A 22,117-nucleotide genomic window follows, 5' to 3' on the forward strand; every position below is an offset into this window, starting at 1 on the left:
GACTCGTGGGATTAAGCAACTCAGTGCTGTCCACTTCTGTCCAGATTTGATCTGCTGGATGCATTGAGATTTGTCTTGTAGAGCATCTTCTCTGCTTTCCTCATTTCTTGAGAAATAGGAAATACAGGAATAAAAAGAGGGAAAAAAAGACAACCCCAATCCTCTGTTGCAGGACCCTTTGGAAACTGTATCAGGCACACTGTTGCTTCCACTCACCTGGAGGCTACTTAGTTATAAGGGCCAGGGCAGAAATGGTGCATTTCTATGTAGGCAGGAACCAAGGTGCACTTGGAGAAGCAAGTCCAAGCCCAGGTTTTCTTCTTTCTTAAGGGATACAAGGATGAAAATCAATATGCATTAATCATGAGCACTACCTGTGAGCTGGGCATTGTGCTTGATTGCCCCCCTTCCCCGCCCATGATATATGGTCGGGTCTCTGTCTGATTCCCCAGAAAGACAGGGTCACCAGTAGTCTGGGGGAGGATCAGTTATCTTAAAATTAACTCATAGTTTACGCTATATATTACTATGCTCTCTTAAGAGTTTCTCAATTGACGAGAACAAAGATTCAGTCTTGCTAGCTGGGTCCAAGACCTAGAAGTAAGAAATTGATTATTTTTTCCTTGTATTTTCTTCCTCTGAGTCACATGCCCTGATATAATAAAGGTACCCCACCCCACCATCCATTCCCCAGGGGTGGTCTTTTTGTTTTTCTAACTCAATTCAGGACCTCATATGTCTTTTTCAAGTCTCTTAACTTTCTTTCACAGTCCCATTTCCAGGATTCTCACTATACTCCATTATTTTTAATTCCATTCTTCCTTCTTAGGAGCATAGCTCTTATCTATTTTGGTCTTTGGGGATACTAGTAGTTTTATGCAAACCTAATAATCTTTCGTTATTACTAAGAGGCCTAGTATTTCTGGAGGGTCAGTTACCTCAACTCAGAATCCATCTCATTTGATCCTAAAAACAGCTTTGTGAGGTAGGTTGTACCATCCTTCTCTTAAAGCTGAGGAAACTGAGACCCAGAGTTAGATAAGTTGCTTAAAGCATGTGAGTAATACACGGTAGACCCACAAGTTAAACCCTGGTCACTTCGGGTCTAATGAAGGTGCCTATGTTCCTTCTATACAGTGATCTCTTAAAATCTAACATTTATTGAATTGCCTACTAATAGGTCGAGTACTGTGCCAAGGCTACTGTGCTGAGGAATTCTAAACCGAAGTTGGCATAAGAATTGAAGACTGTTGGCTTCCTGAAATACTGTGATGAGAGAGATTCTACGGTCCTGTCTACACTCAATGGGAAAGGATGCTGGGATTCATTGTTAATGTCTATCATGGGAGCATAATAGAGTGACTTTGCCAATTATTCATCTCCTCTCACAGAGTCGCCCAATAATAGCAGGGGCAGGATGAGAGGGTATTTAAGAGCTAGGGTTTGGACTGATACAGAGCAGATTCAAGTCCTGATTCCACAATGTACTTAGCTGTGACGCCTTGAGGAAATTACTCAAACTGAGTCTCCATTATCTCATTCTTTAAATGAGGATGACTGTAGTACCTGCTTTGGGGTTATTGTGAGGCTTGATGAGACAATGCACTTAAGCACCTAATATGATGCTTAGCACATTAGGTCTTCTGTTAGAAAGAAATGTAATGGGGCTTCCCTGGTGGTGCAGTGGTTAAGAATCCACCTGCCAGTGCAGGGGACACGGATTCGATCCCTGGCCCGGGAAGATCCCACATGCCACAGAGCAGCTAAGCCCATGCGCTACAACTACTGAGCCTGCACTCTAGAGCCCACGAGCCACAACTACTGAAGCCCGCACGCCTAGAACCCGTGCTCCACAACAAGAGAAGCCACCCAATGAGAAGCCCACGAACCGCAACGAAGAGTAGCCCCCGCTCGCCGCAACTAGAGAAAGCCCGCGCACAGCAACGAAGACCCAACACAGCCAAAAAAATAAAAACAAACAAATGAATTAATTAAAAAAAAAGAGAAAGAAATGTAATGAGGATGGAAGGTTAACTGACAGACCACTTACTCTCTTTCATTTTCCTTTCTCTAATCTTAGAGAGGTTACCTCTTTAAAGGATACCTAGTTGACATATTTTTTCACAGTGACATAAAAGAGTAATTATTTCCCCATTTATTTCCCTGACAAGTTTCTCTTCACTTCCTTGAGATTAGAAGTCCTAATTTGGCTAATTGATTTAGTCAGTAATGAGCACCAAATGCTGAATATGACACTTGGGTAAGAAATCTGTAAAACCACAGAGGAAGGCGTGATGCATTTCGAAAAATCAGGATGAGTGTAATAATTTTAAGGGGCTGTAGGGGGGTACAGGCCAGAGAAAACCCTGTTGTCTGTATTTTGGGTGAAGATGACACGGCTTTTTTCAGACCACAGTTTCTCTGTCTGTGCTGCCATCTTGCGAGAAAGAGAAATATGGAAGGATTTGAGGAGGGGGTTAAAACAGAGAAATGTAGGTCCAAACACTGTTTCCTGTCCGAATTCCATTAGCACCGTACTGTCAAGTGCTCCAGCATCGTGAGTGTACTTCCATAGCTTATAATTGCCCTGTGCTTCAGTCAAGAGATGGGTAATTGCTCCTATGGGCCATAGATTTCCTGCTAGTAGCAGCTGATTGAAGCCAGCCATATATTGCAGTTAAAAACCCCAAACTTGCTGCAGTGTTTACAGATAAACCTTCTGTGCAACAGTCATTTACTGTACCCAGCCATCCATATGTTAAAGATATTATCCACGAGCCCCTCATTTTCTCTTGAAGACAGATCAACTGTTCTTTTCAGTTTGATTAAATTTCACTATGTGGTGTTGATAGGCCAACTCTTTTATTTTGTAGCTGATGCTTTAAATAAAGTTGCATTTCTCTGGATCTAAGTTCTACTTTGGGGGCATTTGTTAATAGCCACACTACTGTAGTATTAGTTACTTCTGCAAAGTTTCTTATTCCTCTTTTTCTATTCCTCTGATAAGCCAAATACAGGTATTAGCCTGTGCGTCTGTTGACGTCCTCAAGAATTGGAATCTAGTAAAGGTAAGCCATCCACTCATTAGCAATCATGACGTTTTGGGGTTTCGGAGAAGCTGAAGGGGGATTGTGTGTTTTCTAATTTTAATGACACTTGCATCTGCAATGCACACAATGGATGATGCTACATAATATTAAAAGGTAGATGACGCTCTGTGTCCATACTCACCTTACGGGGGTTCCCATTTCTCCACTCTTGCAGTTTTATTAAATTTAGGCTTTAGAGGCTAAATAAACAGTTTGATATCTATGTATGATTCAAGTCTGTTCAGTGGATCTCAAGATTTTGGGTGGTTTTAATTCAGTTTCTCTGTTTATCAATAGTAACATCGATATCATCTTCTTCTTGCTCCCTTTATTCTTTTTTAAAAAATTTGTTTTATTTATTTATTTATTTTTGGCTGCGTTGGGTCTTCATTGCTGTGCGTGGGCTTTCTCTAGTTGCGGCGAGCGGGGGCTACTCTTCGTTGCGGTGCACAGGCTTCTCATTGTGGTGGCTTCTCTTGTTGCGGAGCACAGGCTCTAGATGTGCAGGCTTCAGTAGTTGTGGCACATGGGCTTAGTTGCTCCGCGGCATGTGGGATCTTCCCGGGCCAGGGCTCGAATCCGTGTCCCCTGCATTGGCAGGTGGATTCTTAACCACTGGGCCACCAGGGAAGCCCACTCCCTTTATTCTTGAAGCAAGAATGAAAGATAAGAATGGTTACAGATAAACCGGGAATGCCTTGAACTTGTGAAACCAGAAACTCTGTCATTCCTACCATACCCTCCTTTTTAAAAAACTTCCCTGACAAACCTGTACACTTGTTTGAAATTCATGAGTAATTTATCTTACGGTAGGAAAAAAATGTGTGTTTCTTTTTTTATAAATTTATTTATTTAATTTATTTATTTTTGGCTGCATTGGGTCTTCGTTGCTGCACACGGGCTTTCTCTAGTTACGGCGAGTGGGGGCTGCTCTTCTTTGCGGTACGCAGGCTTCTCATTGCAGTGGCTTCTCTTGTTGTGGAGCACAGACTCTAGGCACGCGGGCTTCAGTAATTGTAGCACGCGGGCTCAGTAGTTGCGACTCACGGGCTCCAGAGCGCAGGCTCAGCAGCTGTGGCGCACGGGCCCAGCTGCTCCGCAGCATGTGGGATCTTCCTGGACCAGGGCTCGAACCCACGTCCCCTGCATTGGCAGGCTGGCTCTCAACCACTGCGCCACCAGGGAAGCCTGGAAAAAAAATGTTTAATCCATTTTTTTAAAAAACTGAGTGACTGAAGAATTTGTATCATCATGGTCAGACCTAGTCAAATTAACAAAAGAGATGGGATTTGTCATGTGTTTCCTTTAGTTCTGTCTTCTCTTTTTGCAGCTCTATCTTCCTTAGATATATGGAGCTGATCAATTTATTGGTAATGCAGTGGTAAAGAATATAGTAACATTTGCAGGGTTAGGTCTAAGCATGGGTTCCTGGAACCTCAGATAATGATTACTTACTTACCTTCCAAATTCTGAGGTTGAAATTATTGGTTTGAGTAGAAGGAAAATATAGCAGTTGAAATGAAGCAAAGAACACTTGTCCATAGTATACAAATCCATGAATTTGGTCACAGATGGGGTGTATATGTCCAGGTGTTAAAGAATGTGGGTACAGGACAAGAAAACAAAACTTGACTCCTATGATGGTATAGTTGTATGAAGCATTTTAGCAGATCCAAATTTAACCCAAAGATGAATGAAGTAATAATGAAATATACAAAAATAGGTCTTCATTAAAGGCCAAGGGAAATGATAAATGAATGAACGCTTGCTTGTAGGCCCAGGTACTTTGCTTGTATCTTCTTATTTATTGTTTAACTTATGAGGTAGATGTTATCTTCTTACCTAAAAATGAAGCAGAGTTTCCCAGAGGTTAAATAACTTGGCCCATGTCATAAAACTTGTAAGAGAACAACTAGGATTCTAATTCAGGTAGGCCTGACTCCTAAATCTATGTGCTTTCCATTATTTCACCCAGTCCTTGAATTTTTCTTATGATTTCTCTGAATATCAAATTTCCTTAGAATAATTAAACATGATTTGATTGATCAGTATTTGGTTTTCACTTGGTTTTTTAGGAACTCATTCAATTATTTATTCATTCAGCTAATACTTATTTTTGTATCTCCCATGTGTCAGGCACCGCTAGGCACTGAGAATACAAGATTAATGAGACATGGTTCCTGTTGTTGAGAAGCTTTCAGGGAGGGAACAGATATGTAAAAGAAATACTTGTGATTCCGTATGAGAACTGCATTAGAAGTATGTCCAAGTTTCAGGGGTAGAACAAAAGAGTAAGTAATCAATATGTTTGGGAGAAGAGGTTGTATTTGGCCAAGAGTTGTTTTTCTTTTTTTTAAAGGAGGTTTTTTTTTTTTAAACATCTTTATTGAAGTATAATTGCTTTACATTGTTGTGTTAGTTTCTTCTGTATAACAAAGTGAATCAGCTGTACATATACATATATCCCCACATCCCCTCCCTCTTGTGTCTCCCTCCCACCCTCCCTATCCCACCCTTCTAGGTGGTCACAAAGCACTGAGCTGATCTCCCTGTGCCATGCAGCTGCTTCCCACTAGCTATCTATTTTACATTTGGTAGTGTATATATGTCAATATTACTCTCTCATTTTGTCCTAGCTTACCCTTCCCCCTCCCCGTGTCCTCAAGTCCATTCTCTACATCTGTGTCTTTATTCCTGTCCTGCCCTTAGGTTCTTCAGAACCATTTTTTTTTTTTAGATTCCATATATATGTGTTAGCATACGGTATTTGTTTTTCCCTTTCTGACTTACTTCACTTTGTATGACAGACTCTAGGTCCATCCACCTCACTACAAATAACTCAATTTTGTTTCTTTTTATGGGTGAGTAATATTCCATTGTATATATGTGCCACATCATCTTTATTCATTCATCTGTCGATGGACACTTAGGTTGCTTCCATGTCCTGGCTATTGTAAATAGTGCTGCAATGAACATTGTGGTACATGACTCTTTTTGAATTATGGTTTTCTCAGGGTATATGCCCAGTAGTGGGATTGCTAGGTCATATGGTAGTTCTAATTTTAGTTTTTTGAGGAACCTCCATACTGTTCTCCATAGTGGCTGTATCAATTTACATTCCCACCAACAGTGCAAGAGGGTTCCCTTTTCTCCACACCCTCTCCAGCATTTATTGTTTGTAGATTTTTTGATGATGGCCATTCTGGTGTGAGATGATACCTCACTGTAGTTTTGATTTGCATTTCTCTAATGACTAGTGATGTTGAGCATCCTTTCATGTGTTTGTTGGCAATCTGTATATCTTCTTTGGAGAAATGTCTATTTAGGTCTTCTGCCCATTTTTGGATTGGGTTGTTTGTTTTTTTGATATTGAGCTTCATGAGCTGCTTATAAATTTTGGAGATTAATCCTTTGTCAGTTGCTTCATTTGCAAATATTTTCTCCCTTTCTGAGGGTTGTCTTTTCGTCTTGTTTATGGTTTCCTTTGCTGTGCAAAAGATTTTAAAGGAGCTTTAACTGGTGTCTTTTTAAAGGAAAAAAAATTATTTATTTATTATTAGTTAATTTATTTATTTTTGGCTGTGCTGGGTCTTCATTGCGGCACGTGAGAACTTTGTTGCAGCATGCGGGATCTTAGTTGTAGTATGCGGACTTCTTAGTTGTGGCATGCGGACTCTTAGTTGCGGCATGCATGTGGGATCTAATTCCCTGACCAGGGATCGAACCCAGGCCCCCAGCATTGGGAGTTTGGAGTCTTACCCACTGGACCACCGGGAAGTCCCTAACTGGGGTCTTAAGAGAGAGTGATGATGAGGAGGATGCTAGTGACAATAGCTAATAGTTTTTGAATACTTAGTGTGTTCTCGAAAGCTACCTATAAAGTCTTACCTCCTTGAAACCTCTCAACATCTCTAGGTATTATTCCTCTTCACATCTCGGTGATGAGGAAACAAAGACACAGAGTAGTTAAGTAAACTACTGGAGGGTAGAAGCAGGGTGCAAATCCAAGTTATCAGCTCCAAAGTCAGCCCCATTTTGTGGCTCTGTTTGATTAAAGTAGTGGTGAGTAAGGGTTTGCCTGGAAGAGTTGGAGGTCGAGTTGGGATAAAGGGAGGGTTGGGGAATTTGGAAGGGTTTGCCTGGCCAGGTGAGCAGCACATGCAAGACAGAGAGATGTGAAACAGTGTGGCACAAATCAGGGATTTGTAAGTAGCAGCGTACAGCTGAACGTGCCTTGTACACTGAGGATTGTTGAGGAGGGGAACCCTGAGGCTGTGCCCAGATCAGGAAGGACTTATTTGGACATAAGAAGGCATTTGGACTTGGTGTCATTGAAGGATTTTAAGTAAGGGGATGAAATGACCCCGTCAGTTTTCATCACTAAGGTATACACAGGTAATTAGGAGAAAGTCAAAGTTTCAGCAGTATGCGTTAAAGCACTCAAAATACATTAGTAGCAGGAATTTTGATAACCCGAACTTGAAAAACATTTTACTAGTATCCATTATTTATCTCAGTATTTAAAGACGTGATGACTTCAACTTTTAATTGCCTCGCTTTCTTTCTAGTCAAAGCACTTCTAGCAATGAAGTTAGACCAATCTCTGAAACTGAAATCTGGAAATCTCATAATCATTTATCTGGGTTTTAGACAGACCAGCATAACCTTAGTCACTCTTAATGTTGCCTGAGATAGAGATTCATTCTGGATCTGAGCTTCAGATCACATTACTTTCTCCCAAAGGAGAGCCTCATGAAGAATTTGTAAATCACAGTTTTAGCTTTTGTGTCTTTTCAGGAGCCCATTCTAATGTTTCATAGACCATAACCCAAACTCCAGGCTTCTGAGCCCACGAATAGGTGTTGACAACCCATTATGGGAGGGAGAGCCATGGTTGAAAGGGCCACTGGGTTACTGGTTTTGATTGCTGCCTTTCTGGGCACTGCAGCTTCAGAGGGAATGCACCACCTACAGATTTAAAGCAATAAGCAGTCTTAGTCTCTCTTGATATTTTCTGCCTTAGATTGGATCAAGCATTGCCTGACACTGGCAGCTGTTTTCCCTGACTTGTTTTGCTGTTATATGATGACCTTTTCTTTGTTTATTGTTTTATTTGAACTTGCTGGGAGTTTATATAATTGATGGGCTTGTATGCCACAGTATGTCTGGGAATCTGCTGGTGATATACTACAGTGTCTGAATGGGTAGTTTTTTCTTTCTTTCCTCCCCTACTCTCACCCCTAATGTCAGAAAGTCAACATCCCAACTGGTGAACTGACATGGTAATAGAGACCCTTATCTTGTGAGCAAAGGGTTTGGGTCAATCAGAGTCACCCAGGGTCAGCCTATATTAAAAATTTCAACATTTTGACAGTCTCTTGAGCTCTGCTATAATACCTGAGTTTTAGGTTTCAATATATTTCTGAACAGAGATCCATCTTTGTTCACATCGCCTCAGCTTGACTGGGGTGTTGAAATGTACAAATCATGAAATTGTTCATTACTTATCAAAAATAAGCAGTACGTGGTTGTCAATATAGGTTTGACAGCTAATCATTTAACATTTTTATCTGATTTTAAAAACTATAGGCATTAAAGACAGACAAAGAAAATGGAAAAAGCAAGTTACAAAACAATGTATAGGATCCCTTTTTTAAAAGCTAAATGTTATGTGATCTTAAATGAAAAAAACATGGAAGAAAAAGCATCAGAGAGTTAGCAGTGATACTGGATCACAAGGACTTTCTATGTCATCCCTCCCTGTATTACTGAGTATGCAATTTCTTGTATTTAGAAAAGTTTAAAAGCACAAGCAATATTTATGCTCCTTGTATAACTCAAAAGCCTCTAATGTGTAACAGAGTAGAATGATTAGTAAATGTAATTCAAATATATTGTATGTTTCAAATAAAGAAGTTAATTGTTCAGTTGACGTGGTTAAGCCTTAAGTTTCTGAGTTGTCATTTTAAATTAAACTGTGCTTAGGTTTTGCAGGAACAATTGAGTTTCTTACATTTTGGCACTAAGGAATCAGGCTTGGTAACAAGGCTCTAAGAATATGAAAGTTACTACTTTCATATTCTTAGAGCCTTGTTCAAGGCAAGCATCAAAAACACTTCCGCTAGTTTTGGAAATTGATATGCAAATAGATGTACTTGTAATGACTCTTGTTCACCTGTGATGTTAGCCTTGGTCTTTAACTTGTATATGTCTCAGTACCTTCTCTGCCATTCAGTCAGCCTGCCCAACATCTACTGGAAGCATACAGTGTACCAAACATTGTGATGGGTGTTCAGGATAAAAACAATATATGGTTTCTGTCCTCAGAGAGCTCATGGTTTCTTTGAAAAAGAATTCAGTGTAAATATTGAATTTCATTGCTTATATATGTTTTCCTTTAGAGAAGTAGATGGTTTCTAAAATTGGTTATGCTTTGCCATCCCTTTTGAGAGGTGTTCTCAAGCAAGCCATGACTGCCAGGCAATGTTGAGATTGAATATTTTATCAAGGGCATATAGTTAATCATTAAGCATCTAGTTTGGTACTGATTTAGTACCAATTCTCCATGAATGTTCATAGTTGAGATTTTCCTTGAGTTCCGTAGAAGGGATTTGGAAACTTGCAGGCAAGAGCTGAAGTGCTGGATTTGGTTCAAGGGCCTGACATGGAGGTACTTTTTAGAGTTTCTGCAGGATTGTATAAAGTTGGTCTGTGTCCCCTCTTCATGGAATAATACAGTAAATAAGAAGCCTGGAAGGGAAGAAAACCAACTAATAAGTAGTGAAGTGGGCAAAAGAAATGTCAAACTCAGAGGGTGTCTGTCAAAGCTGATCAGTGTCTTAGTCTATTTGGGCTGCTAGAATAGAATACCACAGATTGGGTAGCTTATAAACAACAGAAGTTTATTTCTCACAGCCTGGAAGCTGGAAAGTCCAAGATCAAGGTACCAGCATGGTCGGATTCTGCTGAAAGCCTTTTTCCTGGTTCACAGCCAGGTTCTTGCTGTGTCCTCACATGGTGGAAGGGGTCAGGGATCTCTCTGGAGCCTATTTTATAAAGCACTAATCCTATTCATGAGGGCTCTATCTTCATGGTTTAAGTACCTCCAAAAGACCCCACCTCCTAATACCATTATCATTGAGGTTAGGAATTTGGGGCGGGGACGACACAAACATTTAGACCATAGCCATTAGGCACTCACATGTCCAGATTGGTCCCAAGTCATCCTGAAGGGATGGATCTTTGTGATCAAGGAAAGCAGCAGGGGTTGGGAGTGCATATAGTGGTGATACTCAAGGGTATTCCTTATTTCTGTTAGTAAATAAGTCTGGGGTGTATGTGTATGTGTTTATTTATTTATTATTTATTATTTATTTATTATTTATTATTTATTTTTTTATTTATGGCTGTGTTGGGTCTTCGTTTCTGTGCGAGGGCTCTCTCTAGTTGCGGCAAGCGGGGGCCACTCTTCAACACTCATGTGTTGAATGGTAAAAGGTAAGGCATGATTTTAACTTAGCATTTTAGTTTACAGGATACAAGTAATAAGTGTTGAACAATTTAGAAGGGGAATGAGTCTTTCTGGGTCAGACATTTCTTCTGAGACATAACTGTATTCTAGATTTTACCTACATTTTCTCAGGGTCAGAACTATGTCATCACTCATTGTAGTTTGTTTACAATGTATGGTTTACTTATGGGAATTTATTGGGAGATGACATCTTTCACCAACTCTTTCTCTCTCATTCTTCCTTGCCTTCTCTGAGTCCAAGTTCCAGGAGAGCTTCTGCATTGGACTCATTTTTTTTTTCTTTTTTATTTTTTTTACATTAAATTCTCCATGTAAGAGTAGTTTATTCTTGCTTTCTTGCTTTCTTGCTTTCTTGCTTTCTTGCTGTGTTGGGTCTTCGTTTCTGTGCGAGGGCTTTCTCCAGTTGCGGCAAGCGGGGGCCACTCTTCATCGCAGTGCGCGGGCCTCTCACTGTCGCGGCCTCTCTTGTTGCGGAGCACAGGCTCCAGACGCGCAGGCTCAGTAGTTGTGGCTCACGGGCCTAGTCGCTCCGCGGCATGTGGGATCTTCCCAGACCAGGGCTCGAACCCGTGTCCCCTGCATTGGCAGGCAGACTCTCAACCACTGCGCCACCAGGGAAGTCCCTGGACTCATATTTTATATTTCCTGAAATCATGTTGCAAAATACCATTAAAAAGAAAAAAGGCCTTCACCATTTCCGTCTTAATTTTCTGAACCTGATTTCTTCTTTCATAAGATGAAGACCTTGATACTTTCCTCTCCTGGTTTGGGGAAGTGGTCTGGCATGTGGTGGGCACTCAGATCAGTTTGTGGACCTAAGTTTAGAATGCTTGGCAAAAGTCAGATGTTCAACAAATGTTACACCCCTTCCCCATCTTTCTGCCAGGGATACAAAGATGAGTGAGACATAGTTTCTGCTTTCAAGGACCTTGAAGCCTAGAGGAAAAGAAAAACAGGTAAATAAATAGAGCCAGTGAAACCTTTTAATCAAGGTGCTTTGGAAGTAAAGGAGACAATGACTAAGGACCTCTGTGTTCTCAGCCAGCCTGAATGATCCATGCCAGCCATGGTATTTGCACAGGGTATAATTGAATGTTCACTCAAAAGACCTAAAGTTATTGGCAACCTCTAAAAAATGTTGTAATGGTGAAAGCTATTAATGTGTATACTGAGTAGAAAATGACTTTAGCAGTGGGACTCTATTAGTCTGCTGGGGCTGCCATAACCAAGTACCACAAATGGGTGGCTTAAACACTCATAGTTTATTGTCTCACAGTTCTGGAGGCTAGAAGCCTGAGATCAAAGTGTCAGCAGAGGTGGTTCCTTCTCAGGGCTAGGAGGAAGCATTCCATGCCTCTCTCCTAGCTTCTGGTGGTTTGCTGACAATGAGGCATTCCTTGGCTTCTGCTGCATCACTCGGATCTCTGCCTTCATCTTCACGTGGCATTCTCTTTGGAGGCCTGTCTGTCTCTTCACATGGTGTTCTTTTAGTAGGGATACCAGACATATTGGATTAGGGACCCACCCTATTCTAGAATGACCTTGTATTAACTAATTACATCTGCCACAACTCTAGTTCAAATAAGGTCACCTTGTGAGGTACTGTGGGTGAGGACTTTAACATGCAAACTTTGGTGGGACACAATTCAAACTGTAACAGGGCCCTTTCAGACATAAAAAAGTGTTTCTGTATTTTTCAGTGTACAAACAGGAGCAACTGATTAGCATTTCTCCCAATTGCTGCAGCCATTGGAAACGTACACATATTATCCTGACAAGAAAAATGGAAGAACATGTATTGGGAGGGAAGGGAAGGAGCCAGGCTTCATTGGATGCTTTCTATAGCCTAGACAGTATTAGGTTCTTTGTCCAAGCTACTTCCTTTAAAGTAATTTGATTCTCATTAAAACATGTTTATTAGGTCATCTCCATTTTGCAGACGTAGAAACTGAGGCTCAGAAACATGGAATCACCACCCACAGTTTGGAGCCAGAAAAGGGTAGAGCTGGGATTTGACAGCTAATAGGTTGGGTGCCAGAAAACATGCTCTTTCCCTTCTAGTCTGATATCCTCCCAAGAAAACTGTGATGATGAATGTAAGATTGTGGAAGCCAAAGATCCTAGAACACCTTTCCTATAAAAACTGTCTATCCCCAGGTGGAATAACCTTATCAGTTACTTTCTTAGTCAGTTTTTAAAACTTTATAATGGAAGCAAATAACCCAATGTTCTCTCACTCTTGCAAAGGTCATTTTATAGACTAATATTAGAAACTCATTAATCTACACTTCCATTAAAAAAATTTATAACTGTCTACATTTTCCTACCCCACTCATCAGCTTGTAGTCCACTATGGGAAAGAGCTGTGTCCACAATGGAATCATCAGGAGAGACTCTCATGGTGGTTCACACGGAAACTTGGAGCGCTGCAAATTTGACTTTATTCTGTCTGGCATTCAACATACTCAATTTCTCCCCCATTCCCCTTTCTTCTTCTCTATTCTTGTCCCACCACATCCGTGTCATGAAAATGGCTACTGAAATAAAGTAGTTTAATTTGTGAAATCACAGTATGGTTCTCTCTGCTCATCCCAGTTTGCCCAGATTAGCCCAGGCAGATGGCTGTGGAGTTTCATGGCTGATGAGAAAAGGGGCCCTTTCCAGAGCTGAAGAACAAGTGTGGGAGAAATGTTATGGATGCCAAAAAGCTGTGTGCTTGAGTTTTTGGGCAAGCGAAAGCAGGGTTGTGCATCAGGACGACTCTGCCTTCTGAACAGAGGGCTTTCTGAGAGCCAGAAGCAGCTGGTTCTGGAGAAAAGATGGCTTGCAAAGACTCAGAGGCATTATGAGTCTTAAATTATTTAAGTTCCTCCTGTGGCAGCAGACTGTAATTGCTTCCTATTTCTGTAAATATTAGCAGCTGTGAGCCTTTAGTAAGGAGCTAAAACAGTGCTCAGTGTATCATACTTAAACTCTGGAATATTGTTATTAAATACCTGACCTTGGGCTGTCAAAACACACTCATTACCCACACTAGCCCTTATGCTGGGAGTTGTCGACACTCTGAACTGGTACATTATTTTCAGCCTAGTCTGTAATAGCCTCGATAGATGGAGAATTGGCAAAGGGAATTGCAAGTCACCAAGTAGCAATGTCATGATCTATTTCCTTGGGGGAGGTCACCTCTGTGCTTGCTGCCTTTTAGTTGTTTTCACACCTGTGACTCCACCTACAGCTGTCATGGCGAATCCTTTATCAAACTGGCAAAAACTTGAAATAGGACTAATTGGCATACCAGCTCTTACCTCTTTAGTCTCACTTGATCTCTCTGCCTTATGTTCAGTGATTTAGTCCTACTGAATTTTTTTTTTTTTTGAGCCTTCAGACTCATTGTATTCTCGTTTGTCTTTTGCATCTGGCCTATCCTGAGTCTTCTGTCTGGAACTCTGCTTTTTCCATAGCATCTCTATGCTAACTTCTACTTATTCTGTTGATGACACCTGCTCTTTGGAAGTCTTCCCTGACGGTCTGTATGTGGGCTAGGTAGGTATTCTTTATTATCTCATGGGTGTGTAGGCACATTCCCTTAAGAACACACGTCATGTTGGGATTGTAGTAACCTATTTAGTGGTCTTCATCTGCCGCTGTATAGTGAACTCTTTGAGGTTAAGAAAAGTGTCAGTCCTATTTGTAGTTTTAGTTGCAGGGTCCGTGTGGAACCTGGAGAATAGAAGGGGATTGACAAGTGTTTGTTGAGTTGAATTCATACTTCTACATCTAGCGTTGTTGGGATATAATACCTGTGGGCTTAGTCTTCAGTAGAGCTGCCAAGGCAATCTGTGTATGTGGCAGAATCTCATCGATGTCTTCAGATAGCCACTTCCCTTCTTCCTTGTTAACACATTTCTTTGGGATGGTATGAGCCCAGGTCCGATAAGGAAATCATCATTGGCCTAACCCAGTTATCACAATTCATTCCTTTATGCCAGTGATTGGTCAAAGGGTGGGCACGTGATCCACTTCTGGCTAATGAGGCATAAGGGGAAGTATGTTGAAGGTTTGGGGAATGATTTTGCTTTTTATTAATAGAGTGGTGTGAGAAGGAAGCCATTTGTATCCTTCTCCCTTCTTTTCTACTTGGATGCTTTCATAGAAGATAAGAAGAAATGCTACAACTATTTGTCAACCATGAGGAAATAGGCCTCCAAATGAAAGCAACACATGAGCATGGGCAAGTGGAAGGTTCTTAGGTCCTTGGTGATGTTGTTGAGTCCTCAAAATCAACCCTGGGATAATTTACCTCTGAATTTTTGTAAGGTAAACGATAAAACATTCTTCTGATTTAAACAGTGTTTTGCTAGATGTTGTGTTACCTTTGGCTAAAATTGTTCTAACTGTAATAGACACTAGGAAAAGGAAGGTATGTGCATAGATTTTTTGTGCTCAGTTCAAAAACTAAAGTGCCTATGCCACATAATGAGAGAAGACAACATAGAAAATATATTGGGCTTGGGGTTAAGACATCTTAGTTCACCTGAATCTTTCTTGTATAATTTTGAACAAGTCACTTATCTCCCTTATTTTCTAGTCAGGCAATCATTTATTCAACAACAACAAAAATAAATATTTGTTTGACAACTGTGTGTTATATACTATCTTAAGTATTTTTTTAGGAAAACTGAGTTGAACTAGATGACTTTTTTATTTGTAAAAATCTGATTCACCTTTTATTTTTATGTCTTTGAAAAGAGTTTGAGGAACTACGAGTCTATAAAAATCCTGTACAACTTCCTTCCAAAATCTGCCTTGATTCCAATCATGTTTACCTTTGGCATTTCTTCTCATCCAAATTTCTTGCAGATCCTTATCTGATAGAATTTTTTTTTTTTTAAACACAACAAAACCCACAAAGCATCTGTCTCTGGCAAGCATGCTCATGAGTCACATCTCCTCTTCTGCAAAGTGAAATCTCATGAAACCAGCTGATTAAAAGGAGTACGTAAAGAGGAGGCAGTCTGTTAAATTTATTTTCAGTCCAGCCTCCTAATTTCCATTCCACGTGCACTTATTTATCCAGGCACCAGGTCTTGGCAGGTACAATCTATTTAGGTAACCCTGCCCTGACTCACCTCTCAAATTTCCTGGCTGGAGAAAAAAGCTATTGAGCTGTCATCAGGGATAATATAGCCACTGCTGACCAGGCTCAGTGGATGATTTCAAACTGGTTCATCATGGTCCCACCTTGATTAGGATAGGGCTCTTGATTCAAACTACCGTGATCCTGCAAGTTGTCTATCTGTAGTAACCCCCAGTCTGGGTAGTGGTGGTGGGGGGCAGTCCATTGTGCCAGGATGTTAGATGGGGGAATCATTCGTGCTTGATGGGAAGCAGTGGGCAATGTTGAGAGGAGGGAGAAGCATAACTCCAAATGGAACAGAGGATGGTGAAGAACCAATTGGTGGTTGTATGTTTTAGTATATTGGTTTGGCTGCTGAGTGTAAGCAGTCAGGTTTATATGGTAGGTCCGTGGCGTGGGGACTCAGCACCTTCTGTGTTGCTGCTCTTCCATGTTTAGCCTGTGCTTTCTTACTCTCGGTTCATGATAGGTGCTTTAGTTCCTACCACTATGTCTGAATTCCAGCAAGTAAGAAGAAAGAAAGAACAACAGAATTGCACGTGCCTTATTTTTTAAGGGTGTGACCAGAAAGTTGCATAAGTAACTTCTGCTTGCATCTCCTATTGGCTAGTACCTGGTCACATGCCACATCCAGCTTTAAGGAAGGCTGAGAAATGTAGTCTTTAACCTGGTAGCCATACACATGATAAAACTTCTATTATTACAGAAAAATAAATATGGGATAGAGACTAGAAATCTCAGGGTCCTTGAGGGATGGCAACATGAGTAGCATCTTTGTGGGCCTCAGCATCTATGCAGCTCTGAATTTTTTATGGAATGGTTCTGGCTGTAGCCAAGGCTCTAGTTTCCCTCTTATACTTTCTTCTTTACGTTCTTGTCTCTTCTCCCAACTTGCTTCTACCTTCTGGGAGTGGAAAAGACTGTTTTATCACAGGATTTTCCTATACTGGGCTTAGGTCAATGGCATTTTTTATGAGTTAAATAGTATTTGCACAATTGCTCTGTTTTTACAGACTGGAGAAGAAGATTGACACCTAAACATATACCTACAAAATATACTTCTTGGGCTTCCCTGCTGGCGCAGTGGTCAAGAATCCACCTGCCAGCTGCATAGCACAGGGAGATCAGCTCGGTGCTACCTAGAGGGGTGGGATAGGGAGGGTGGGAGGGAGACGCAAGAGGGAGGAGATATGGGGATATATGTATATGTATAGCTGATTCACTTTGTTATAAAGCAGAAACTAACACACCATTGTAAAGCAATTATACTCCAATAAAGATGTTAAAAAAAAAAAAAAAAAGAATCCACCGGCCAATGCAGGGGACACAGGTTCAATCCCTGGTCCGGGAAGATCCCACATGCTGCGGAGCAACTAAGCCCGTGCGTCACAACTACTGAGCCTGTGCTCTAGAGCCCGCAAGCCACAACTACTGAGCCCACGCGCCTAGAGGCCGTGCTCCGCAACAAGAGAAGCCACTGTGATGAGAAGCCCGTGCACCACAACGAAGAGTAGCCCCTGCTCGCCGCAACTAGAGAAAGCCTGCGCGCAGCAATGAAGACCCAACGCAGCCGTAACTAAATAAATAAGAAAGGAAGGAAAGAAGGAAGGAAGGAAGGAAGAAAGGAAGGAAGGAAAGAAGGAAAGAAAGAAAGAAAGAAAGAAAGAAAGAAAGAAAGAAAGAAAGAAAGAAAGAAAGAAAAGAGAAAGAAAGAAAGAAAGAAAGAAAGAAAGAAAGAAAGAAAGAAAGAAAGAAAAACCAGAATATAATTCTTCCTCATCTTTTCCCCAGATGCACAGCAGAACCCTTTGCTTCTAAAGGAGAGAGCAGATCCCCAATCCCAGCTGGGAGTGCATGAAACAGAGACATTTAGAGGCAGCTTTTTTGCCTCATGAGAATGTGTTCTCTAGAGATGCTTGCACCTTGTTAAGGAAATCCAACCAAACTGATTCTGGTCTCTGTTTAAGATTTATAAAAGACAACAGCAGGTAACTTGCTCATCTCATATTCTCCAGGCACTTCTACTCTTCCTGAAGTCTAAGGAGAAATGATATGTTTCCTGACAACATGATCTAGGGATATTCCTCTAAAGAGCAATTCTTGACTTGTACTTTATTTTGTCCTTTTAAAAGATACACTACTGGGGAGTTTAAAAGTTGTCATATTTTATGCTTGAGGGATTTAGGTTCTTTCTGTCCATTATCTTGGCCATGCATCGGTGACATGTGCTCATTCCCCAGTGAAACTCCAACATGTCCTTATAAAATTCTATGAGAAGAGAGATCTATGCTTTGGTTTCTACAATGAGTGAAGGGAAATTCTGAGTAGTCCTTCTTTAGTGTTGTATATATAACTAATAGTTTAAAAAGTGAACAGTTTATTTTGGTGGCTTGTGGTTATTTAGGGGAAGTAAGCCATTGATGGGATTTCATTTTCTTATCACATGGTGAAATCACAAGACTTTTTCTTGTAGAAACATGAGGAGAACCAGGAATAAGTTGGTGTTAGGTGGGAAATGAACAGTGGGAGAACACCTGGGTCCCATTCCCTAACAGTGTTGTCTGGTTTTTAGTTCTGGGCAGGTGAGGAAATGCCATCTTGGTACCCAACATCAGCATCCTGTCTTCTAAAGATGCACCAGGCTCCTGATCTCTACCATCCTCTCCCACATGGACAAAACTTGTGTCCTATGTCTCACATCTTCAGAGGTCAGTTCTCTGCTAGGTGAAGGGCTGATTGATCTAAGATGCTCTAATTGTGGGAACATCAGGCACTTAGGTAGCTAGGCCAAAGAGATATTTTAGGGCAGATTTTTTTGCATTCTTTATAAGTCCATGCCTGTCTGATTTCAGAACCATGGATAAAATAACTCAAAAGTTAAATATTTCCATGTGAATGAAAAATTGAAAGAAACTTGAAGGGCATGTTCATGAGTGTGTGAAAGTTCTTTACCTCTCCTTTTTGTCTGGTGTTATAAGAATATGTCTATCTATGAATCTGCATATCTACCTATCATCTACCTATCTATCTATCTATCTATCTATCTATCTATCTATCTATCTATCTATCAGGAGGATTCTCTATGTAAGTGTGCTGCCTAAAAACTTGCTTTTTACTATTTAAATAAAGGGTGTAGAAAGGGTGAGGGGGTAGAGGAAGGCATCTGACTACTAAAATGAGGTTGGTGTCAGAAATAGGTTTATTGATTCATTTTGTCCTTGTGAGACTAGTGATCTTTCGTAGAGTCAGAGCATTTTTGCAATAGAAATCTGAAGACCATCTTGTCCAACTGCCTATTTTACACATGATGGAACTTTTGAGGTCCAGAGATAAGTGACTTGCCTAAGGCCACACAAATAAATTGCTCTGTTGCTTTACTTTTTGGAAAGTGAACTTTTTTTTGAAAAATAACACACGTTCAGAAGTACAGAAATTTTCCCAAAGGGACTAGATTTGTGTAACCAGCTTGTAGACTGAGCATGAATATTACCAAGCACTTCAAAAATCTCCTTCGTGTCCCCTCCCCGGTCACTATCTTTTCTCCCACTCCCAAAGGTAAATACTATTCTATTTAAAACATAGCTTAATGTTGCCTGTTTTTGAATTTTATGTAAATTCAGTCACACAGAAGCTGTTCTTTTTTTGGTCTGGCTCTTTCATTCAACATGATGTTTATGAAATTAATCCATTTTTCATGTTGCAATAGTCTGTCCATTTGCATTGCAATACTTTATTCCAGTGTGTGAATATAACACAATTTATTTACTTTCCCGTTGCTTTGTTTTTAATGACGATTCCTAGTGTTGGTTTTCATGTCCATCTTAATTATTTTGCTTCTGGACAGGAGTATTTTCTCAAAAATCAACCTACAAGGCAGTTGTCTGAGGTTGAATCTTTAAATACAGCAACCAGAAAGCAAAAATTTATACTACTACTGATTATTTGCTATAGTAATTCCTGTTTTTCTTTTGCCTGATTTTCTATGACTGTTGAGACACTAGTTGAACAAGAGTCAGATGACTTTCCTGCCCTTCATCTATATTCTGCATTATGACCTTTTGCTATTAAGAATTGATTTACAATTTGGGTTTTGAATGATTCATGTTAAAATGGTTTGTCTAGAGGAGGGACTTTCCTTGTTCATTTTCCCCAGATCCTCTGGGAGAATCCAGATGGTTCTTGCATTTTAAGTGAATGAACAGTTGCCATCTTGCATAATCTAATTGTCTAAAACTGCCCACATGCTTACTTACCATCTTAAGGCATGCTGTCTGCCAAAGGTGTCAGGTTAACTTTCATATGGCTTTAAGAAAGAAGTTATTTTAGCCTGAAAGTACAGCATCAAAAAGCATCACTCCTGAGTGGCTGAAACTGACAGATCTTCAACTCCTTTATTAAAAATGCAATTCACCAGGCTGAGGAAGACAATCTAATTATTTAACCGCCAGCAGTTTTCCCCCTGGTAAAAATAAACCTTAAGTGTTTACAATCAAGTTAGCTATATTTTAACCAATTTACTTATTTAACCAAGTATTAAAAAAGATCCATACCATATCTTGTAAGTTCTTCTAAACTCTTTTTGTTTCCATTGATTTTCATTAAAGAGGTAATTGGCAGTTGATCAGTAGGTATGATTCTGACGAGCTGGTCTGGCTGAGTCTTGTGTGTGACAGAGCTCCGGGAAGAGGGAACACAGAGATTTGCTGACACTCCAATCTATCTGCAATGAATGCAAGCTGGCTAATAAATATTTAATGGGCAGTTGTTTTCAGTTTAATAGAATTAGATAATTCTATTAGAATCCTGTTTGGAGACCTATAGGTATCATATATCACAGTTGAAGACATGGTTAATAATTTAAGCTAAGTGACTAGTAATTAGAGAGACAGCCAGATTAAGCAGGAACTTTTGGTTTTAAGCCATTTGGGAATGTGTGTGTGTGTGTGTGTGTGTGTGTGTGTGTGTGTTGGTGTGTGAGAAAGAGAAAGAGAGATTGGAATTGGTAGGATTTTAGACTGTAAACCATTATAAGGATTAGCTAATGCAGCAAGTCTGGGCCAACCCTTAAATGTGATAACAAAGCATGAGGCCCCTGGGGTTTATTTAATATCTCATCCTCTCAGTTAATGAGATGGAAAATAGTTCACTGTTTATCTACAGTAGATTGAGCAGCTGTTGCCAATTCCGTTTTATGGAATGTAATCTTGGTGAGATTGTCTTCTGTCCGTTACCTTTTCATGGCCTTGATGTCTCCTGTACTCTTCTTGATTGGGGGTGGGGTGCAGATACCCTCTAGGCCATGGACTAGATGGAAAAATTTCCATGTTAGGAGTTAGTGGCCTTTGTACGTTCTGAACATTCAGTCACCTCTTACAGGGCAAAGCTGGTTTGTTGACACAAAGGTTTGCAGACACCACAGGGCTTCTCAGATGTGAAGACTTGACTCTAAGGACTTCTTCCCCAATAACTGTTTTTGAAATTGTCAAGTTTGTTATTTTATTTGATTTATTTCATTTACTTCTTTGATTTTTCCCTATTCCATAAATGCATAATATATGAATTGGAGCATTGGGTCTAAAAAGCCTAATATGAATTTTTTTTTTTGGTAAACAATTTCAATTTTCCAGAACCATCAGGTAATTAGTATTCTCCTAAATTGTGATATCAGAAGAAAGTGGCTAATTTAGGAACATAAGGTGGTAGAGATTTAGTTAAAGGCAAAAAGCCACTTTAGGCCTGTGGATTTGTTAGGATTTGCCTTTGTCTATAGCAGGAGCTGGACTTGTAATAGGCATAAATATATAAAGGCTTCTTTCTGTCTCATGCAAAAATGTCTGGAGGTATGTGACATTTGGTAGTAGATCAGTGGGTCCAAGACGTGAGGCCCAAAGTCTCTGTGGTTCTCTTGACTTTTTTCCTTATGTCCCAATGTGGCTGCTGCCACTCTAACTATTACGCTTGCATTCCAGGCAGGAACTGGCAAACAGCGATAGTGTTTCCCAGCAATTCCCAGGAGATATCTGCATAGCTGTCATTGGTTGTAAATGTGTCACATGGCTATCCTTAGTTGTGGGGGTCTCTGGAAAGTTGGGTTTACATCTATCTAGGTGGGTTTGCAGGAGAGGAAGAAAAGGGAAAGGGAAAAGTATGGCATGAGCCAACCTACAGTATTTGCCATATTCTCTTGGGAAATTTCCTTATTTTGTGGTAAATACTGACTTAAATCTCTTCTACAAAGTATAAGCCCTTTGAGATTTCTTTAGGCCCAATGTTCTAAATGCTAATGACAAAGGCTTGCACATGGCATATTGGAAGTTCTTGATGAACTATGCTATATTCTTGGGAGAAGGAAGTAGAAAG

At 40.3% G+C, this 22,117-nt stretch overlaps 1 long non-coding RNA gene across 1 annotated transcript in view; it reads right to left on the minus strand.

The window, feature by feature from the left end:
• Positions 1-1,997: 1,997 nt before the first annotated feature.
• Positions 1,998-22,117, minus strand: part of LOC309622738 — a 218,835-nt gene continuing 198,715 nt past the window's right edge. Inside the window, exon 2 of the long non-coding RNA XR_014241096.1 lies at positions 1,998-6,360. This is a non-coding gene — a long non-coding RNA (uncharacterized lncRNA). The remainder of the gene's footprint in view (positions 6,361-22,117) is intronic.

Source organism: Balaenoptera borealis (assembly GCF_965194805.1).
Source record: "Balaenoptera borealis genome assembly, chromosome: 2".
Classification (NCBI taxonomy): domain Eukaryota; kingdom Metazoa; phylum Chordata; class Mammalia; order Artiodactyla; family Balaenopteridae; genus Balaenoptera; species Balaenoptera borealis.